Below are 8,332 nucleotides of genomic sequence, written 5' to 3'. Positions count from 1 at the left end.
CAGGTGAGATTACATTGTTTATTAAATTCTTAGCTGATTTCTGTAGAAATCATACTTATGAAACATTCTGATTCTATACATTTTAAGAAGTCCTTTGATCCATATGAAGTATCAAAATGGTAGGGAAAGTCCATAAAGATGTTAAATTGCAAAGAAATTTAGTATCTATGATGGGACCAAATTAAGAAAATTTAATACCATGTGAATTTAGTGGTTTAGTAGTGCCTGGGTTTGTAAATTAGGCAATTAACATAAGTATGTGCTTTTCGTATTAGTTCTCTGTATATTTATAATAGAACTGTTCATAAAATAAGAAGCCCAGATATTTGGAAGTGCTAATTAATTTTAGAAATGGAAACTATCAGTTGCCAAAGTACTTTCTCAGTGTCTTCCTCAGAGAAGTGGCGTAGCACTTTCACTAGACCATCTTTCTCCTTGCAAGTTGTGTTTTTTTCACATTTGTGTTTTACTTTTCATGTTCTTTTAAAGGGAAGATGAATATAATCAAATACCTTTTCACACACTTGTCCTGAAATAATTTACACAACTGCTTCATTGACTTTCTACAAGGAATTCTGTAAATTCTTTGTACCTCTATCAAATTATAATTCTCACTGATCATAATTTAATTCATGGGGCACATTAGTGTCCAGCTGAAGCTTCTGAGATAGAGCCACAAAATTCAATGGCATAAGTAAGTTGATTATATAATATTTCATCAGTTTTAGCTTCCACTTCCTTCTCTCCTGGGTGGGTTTTACATGGTTAGAAACCTGATGAACCGGCCCTCACAACTTAGGACCTTAATGGCACAATCACATTTTTAAGACAGAGTGGGACTGTGCTGGTTTGAATGTATTATGTCCCCCAACGTGCCATTAACTTTGATGTAATCATGTGGGCAGATGTATCAGTGTTGATTCGATTGCAATTCTTTGAGTGTTTCCATGGAGATGGGACCTACCCAACTGCGGATGATGACTCTGATTGGATAGTTTCCATGGAGGTATGGCCCTGCCCATTCAGCATCGGCCTTTATTAGTTTACTGGAGCACTATATAAGCTCAGACAGAAGGAGCGAGATTGCTACAGCCAAGAGGGACACTTTGAAGAATGCATAGGAGCTGAGAAAGGAGCTGCAACTTACAGAGACATTTTGGAGATGGCCTTTGAAAACAGACTTTTTGCTCCAGAGGAGCTAAGACAGGACAAATGCCCCAAGAGCAACTAGGAGTGATATTTTTGAGGAGCTGAAGCCTAGAGAGGAACATCCTGGGAGAAAGCCATTTTGAAACCAGAACTCTGGAGCAGACACCAGCCATGTGCCTTCCCAGCTAACAGAGGTTTTCTGGACTCCATTGGCCATCCTCCAGTGAAGGTACCCAATTGTTGATGGTTGGACACTTTATGGCCTTAAGACTGTAACTGTGTAACCAAATAAACCACATTTTATAAAAGCCAATCCATTTCTGGTGTTTTGCATTCTGGCAGCATTAGCAAACCAGAAGGGCACCAAAAGTTCTTCCTTTATTACTCTTATGTTGAAATAGGTGTTGAGAATTCAAAAAAGTCAATAAACAAGATCTCTCTTTTCTATTTAAATTCTGAACCTATTAAAAAATAATAATAAGGGAGATGAGCAATCAAAACATCACTTTTATCCCCAATAAATTTGATACTGGGAAACAATGGCTTACATCTGTGAGCAAGTGTGATTCCAAGAATGAATCTAAGAACTATACAGATTTATTTACTTAAGTGTACAAAAAGAAAGAAATATAAGAAGTGGAGAAGGGGGAAAATTCCAGGACAGATGGCAGAGTAGGGAGCTACAAGATTCACTCCTCCTACAAAAACAGCTGGTGGGCAGGCAGAAAATGTCTGAAACAACTATTCTGGTGCTCCAGAGGTCAGGGTAGCGATGGACAGTATTAAGGGAAGAGCAAGATGAAGAGGCTAAGAAATAGCAGTAAAGATAAATAAAACAATCATAAAAATTGTACCACATACCCAGGGCAAGAATGAAGTGAACAAGAGCTGAAAAAATGTGATCACTTAACACAGGCAATTATAAAGGTTTAGAATAAGTTGAACCAAGTGTCAGAGAACAGCCTTAGTACAAGAGAGCAAGAGAGAAAAACTGACCTTCAGAGTAAACAGATCAAGATAATCAGATGCCTAGACATCAGCAAAAAATTACAAGCCATACTAAGAAACAAAAAAATGTGGCCCAGGCAAAGGAACAAATAAAACATTGGAGGAGACACAGAATTTGGAGCAACTGTTAAAAGATGTTCAAAGAACTCATCTAAATCAATTCAAGGAGATGAACGAAAATATGACTAAGAGATAAAAGGTATTAAGAAGACACTGGGTGAGCAAAAAGAAGAACTTGAAATTATGAAAAGAAACATAACAGAATATATGGGAATGAGGGGCACAATAGAAGAGAGTAAAAACACACTACAGGCATACAACAGCAGATTTGAACAGGCAGAAGAAAGAATCAGCAAACTAGAAAATAGGACAATCAAAATCTTACAGACAGAAGAACAAACAGAAAAGAATTGAAGAAATTGAGCAGAGTCTAAGGGAATTGAATGACAGCATGGAGCACACAATATATGTTCATGTGTGTCCCAGAAGAAGAGAAGGGAAAAGGGGCAAAAAAAAAATTTAAGGAAATAATGCTGAAAATTTCCTAACTCTTATGAAAGACATAAATATGCATGTCTAAGAAGCTCAACATACTTCAAAACAGAGACCTACTCTGAGAAACATCCTAATCAGAATGTCAGATGCCAAAGAGTGGTGTGATATATTTAAGGCACTAAAAGAGAAAACCAATCAGCCAAGAATTCTTTATCCAGAAAAATTGTCTTTCAAAAGTGAGGGAGAATTTGTAAATTTGTAGTATTCACAGATAAACAGAAACTGAGAGAGTTCATCAACAAAATACCTACCCTACAAGCATTACTAAAGGGAGTTCTGCAGGTTGAAAGGAAAAGACAAAGAGAAAGAGGCTTCAAGGAGAGTGTAGAAATGAAGATAATCAATAAGGGTAACTAAAAGGATAAAAAGAGACAAAAATGGGGTATGATATATAAAAACCAAAGGATAAAATGGTGAAGTAAGTACTGTCTTTACAGTAATAATATTGACTGTTAATGTTAATGATTTAAACTATCCAATCAAAAAACACTGAATAGCTGAATAGATTAAAAAAAGTGTATGATTCACCTATATGCTGTCTTCAAGATATTCACCTTATACCCAAGAATACAAAAGGTTGAATAAAAGGCTGCAGAAAGATACTCCACACAAATAGTAACCGAAAGAGAGCTAGGGTAGTTATACTTATGTCAGACAGAATAGACTTAAATGCAAAAATGTTATAAGAGACAAAGAAGGACATTATATATTTTAAAAGGGGGCAACTAAAAATCAAATATCTTGGAATAAATTTAACAAAGGATGTAAAGAACTTGTACACAGAAAAGTACAAAACATTGCTAAAAGTAATCAAAGAAGACCTAAATAAATGGAAGGAGAGAATATTCTGTGTTCATGGGTTGGAAGACTAAATATAGTCAAAATGTCAATTCTACCAAAATTGATTTACAGATGCAATACAATCATAATAAAAATTCCAACAGCTCACTTTGCTGAAATGGAAAAGTCAGTCATCACATTGGAAGGGTAAGTGGCCTCAAATAGCCAAAAACATCTTGAATAAGAAGAACAAAGTTGTTGAACTCACACTTCCTGACTTTAAAACATATTCCAAGCCTACAATGGTCAAAACAGCATGACACTGCCATAAGGCTAGATATATTGACCAATGGAATCAAATTGAGAATTCAGAAATAGATCCTCACATTCATGGACAATTGATACTTGTCAAGGTTGCCAAGTGACTCAGATTGGACAGAATAGTCTCTTCAAAAAATGGTGTGGGAGAACTAGATATCCATATGCAAAAGAATGAAAGAGGACCCCTAACTCATGCCTTATATAAAAATTAACTCAAAATGGATCAAATACCTAAATATAAGAGCCAGTACCATAAAACTTCTAGAAGAAAATGTAGGGAAGCATCTTCAAGATCTTGTGGCAGGAAATTGTCTCTTAGACTTTTTACCCAAAACACAAGCAATGAAAGAAAAGTAGATAAATAGGACTGCCTCAAAAATAAATTTTTTTGTGCTTCAAAGGACTTTGTCAAGAAAGTGAAAAGGCAACCTATTCAACGGGAGAAAATCTTTGGAAACCACATATCTGATAAAGGTTTAATATACAGAATATTTAAAGAAATCCTACAAGTCAATAGTAAAATGACAAACAACCCAATGAAAAATTGGGCAAAAGGCTTAGACATTTTTTCCAAAAAAGAAATACAAATGGCTAAAAAGCATATGAACCAATGTTCATCATCAGTAGCTATTAGGAAAATGCAAATCAAAACCACAATTAGATATCATGTAATGTCTATTAGAATAGCCACTATTAAAAAAAAGAGAGAACTGCAAGTGTTGGAAAGAATATGGAGAAATGGGAATATTCATTCACTGCTGGTGAGAATGTAAATTGGTGCAGCCTCTGTGGAAGACAGTTTGGCGAGTCCTCACGAAGCTAAGTATACAACTGCCTTATGATCCAGCAATCCCACTACTGGCATATACCCAGAAGAATTGAAAGCATGGACTTGAACATTTGCACATCAGTGTTCCTAGTGACATTATTCACAATTGCCAAAAGATGGAAGCAACTCAACTGTCCATCAACTGATAAATGGATTAAAAAAAAAAATGTGGTATATACATGTGATTGTATATTATTCAACTGTAAAAAGGAATGAAGTCCTGATACATGTGACAACATGGATGAACCTTGAGGATGAGTGAAATTATTCTGACACCAAATGACAAATATTGTATAATCACTGGTATGAACTAATTATAATAAGCAAATGCATAGAGTTAGAACCTAGAATATATGTGACCAGGAGATAGAATGGGGGTAGAAAATGGGAAGGTGATGTCTAATTTGTGCAGAATTTCTATTAGATTTATTGTAAATATTTGGAAAAGGATAATGGTGATGGTATAACATTATTAGGAGTGTAATTAACAGTGCCGAATTATGTATTTGTGGTTGAAAGAAGAAGTTTTGGGTCATGTATGTTACCAGAAGGAAAGCTAGAGGATGAAGCATGGGACTGTACAATACAGTGAACCTTGTTTTGGATGTTGTCTGTGGTTAATAGTACAGAAACAAGAATATTCTTTCACAAATTATAGCAAATGTATGTCACTTTTACAGGTGTTAATAATAGGGTGGTGTATGAGAAAAATATACCTAATGCAGACCATGGACTATAGTTAACAGTAATATTTTAATATTCTTTCATCAATTGTAACAAAGGTATTACATCAATGCAAAGTGTCAACAATAGTGGGGAATGTGGGTACAGGACTTTTCTGTAAACCTACAACTTCTCTAATTAACAAAAGAAGCAATAATTAAAAAAAAAAAGAAGTGGTGAAGAAGGTTTTTTCTACTAACATAGAGAAGTCAGGGTATAGGAAGGACTCGTATCCTTGGCTAGGAACAATCAAAGGAAGTTGAATGATTATAAGATTAATCCTCAAAAGTAAAAGAGTCACTTTGAAGCACACAATTGAGCTTCCTTTAATCATTTTTTTAATAATACCGAATTCTGCAGATCTGGGCTGTTACAACAGGAATTTTGAAGCTTTAACATTGCTAACAAGTATGCCATTTTGAGTCTCTGTTCCTTGTAGGGATTTTCAGAAAGTTTTATTTTTTGGGAAAACTGTATTGTCATCTAAATTTTCAAATTAACTGATACCATGTTGCATATAGTTTTAGGTGAAATATTTACAAGAATATTTCACCATTTTTCGAGGTGGTTTCATATTTATTTTTGTTGTAAATAACCCAGTTTACAGCACAGCTATTAGAGAATGCAGTTTTTATAATTTTCTATCATCTGAATTAATGGATATTTTCATTGTGGCTTAATAAATAGTTATATTTTAAAAAATATGTTATTATATTTTTTAAAATATTTTTAAAAATAAACATTCAGGATTTGGAGGTTAAACTTTATACAATCTTTTTTAATTCAAGCTGCTTAATTGTGTTAAAAAATTTAAAATTATTTGGGTTAATAACAAGGAAATCTTTTGCTTATCTCAATATTCCTTATTTTTTTCATTCTTGATCAGATATTTTCTAGGCTCTTATTTTTGACCATTTGAAGAACTCAGTTCATGTTTTTATCATGCTTTTTTTGTTTTATTCATTTGTTTTTATTTAAACAGTTTATATTTTAATTTTTATAAGTTCACATCTGCTTTTTATTCTCTTTTTTTTCTGTATCTTGTGCATTTAGGATCATCTCAACAATATTGTACTTAGTATTATCTTTCTATTTGATTCAAAATTTCATAATTTGGGCTTTGATTTTCTATCAAAAATAAATTTAGCTTATTATTTAATACCTTGCTAAACTAACAAATTAGAGCTGAATAGGCACATATGGACCCTGAAAGTTTCCCTTTTGCATATCTTTTCTTAGAAGCTGCTTGAAAATAGACTCCAGGAAAACAAAAACTAAAAAAGAAAAGAAAGGTGACATCAAATCTAAGAGACAGAGACTCCAAATTAGTACTAGAATCTAAAAAAATCTCAGGATGCATGCTATGCCTCATCTCTAGAAGGCAGTCAGTTCTGAGCAGAACAGCTCTATAGTGAGTTTAATGTTTATGGCTTGTACAAGAGAATCACATAAATCTTGTTAAATAAATAGGATCATCAACACCCTCTTCACATTCCTGTAATGTTACCATTACATTCAAAACTAAATTTATACTCTTTAACGTGGCCCAGATGAGCTTACATGCTCCATCATTCCAATATATCAATATGCCAAGATATTCCATGGCTCAAGATTTTCCCACCAACATGCTTTTACTTCTTCATGGTTCTAGTTGTAGGGTGGACTGGCATACAAGACTGAGAAGGTCACTCCTTCCACAGAGATTATTTTAATCTGGAAGGAGAGAGAAACAAGCTATTAAACATAAAATGATCAAAATTGTTTCAGGGAGTCAGAGAGTCATAAAATATATGAAGAGATTAAAAATGGTGACATGAGGGTAGTCAGACAAGATCTCTTTGAACAGATGATGTGAGACCAAAGGACAAGAAGATGCCAGTCATGGGACAATCAGAAGGAGGACTTTTCTAAGCAAAGATATTAGGCAGACAAAACAGCAAGCACGAAGTCCCTAAGGCAAAAGCCTCTAGGTCTGATCGAGGAGATGAAAGAAGCCAAGCAGTAATGGGGTAGGTGATGAGATTGAGGAGGCAGGCAGAGAGGATCACCAGGCATTTGAAACAATATATCACAAAAGAAAACAACGAGATACCAATTACTACTGTCAAACTGGCAAAAAATTTAAAGTTGTTGATATAACATGCAGTTAAAAGTGTTGAACAAGAGGATTGCTTATAACTGTTTGTTGTGGAGTACATTGTGATAGTTTACTTTGGAGAACAATGCGTTTATCAGTAAAGTAAAAAATATCCAACCCACATGATCCAGTCCTTCCCCTCTAGGTTTTGTCTCAGAGAAATGATCTCATGTGTCCACAAGTTGTTCATAGAATTACTGTTTTTAATAGCAAACAACAGCAACAACAACAAAATAAAATGGAAACATTCTCATTGTACATCTGTGGGAGGATTAAAAAAATAAATGGTTGAGTACTCATAACTGAAATCCTGTAAAGCTGTGTGAATTAAATAAAAGCTATGGGTACTTCCCTAGATGAAATTCACAAACAATGTTGAGAGGACAAAAAAGTTACAGAAGAATACATAGAGTGTAATTCCATTTATTGGGATTTTTAAACTTTGTAAATTAAAATAATTCTAGACTCACAAAAAGTTTCCAAATGAGTACAATGAGTTCCAAAGTAACCATTATTCAGTTTCTCTCAATGGTAACAGTTTACTTACATAATAATAGTGCATTATTGAAAAGAAAATTGACATTGATATAATACAGTTATGTGGACTATAGACCTTAGCTCAAATTTCATGAATTCTTACAAGCACTCATGTACTCTTTTTTTTTTTATTTTTTTATTTTTTTGTAGATCTAGGACTATGTGTATAGTTCTATGACATTTTATCACCTGTATAGGTTCAAATAACCACTGACACAATCAAAATACAGGACTGTTTCATCACCACATGGTATATCCCTCACGCTGCCCCTTTACAATCAAACTCTAAACCC

The sequence above is a fragment of the Choloepus didactylus genome, chromosome 3 (genome assembly GCF_015220235.1).
Source record: "Choloepus didactylus isolate mChoDid1 chromosome 3, mChoDid1.pri, whole genome shotgun sequence".
NCBI lineage: Eukaryota > Metazoa > Chordata > Mammalia > Pilosa > Megalonychidae > Choloepus > Choloepus didactylus.
This window is presented reverse-complemented; position numbering follows the sequence as displayed.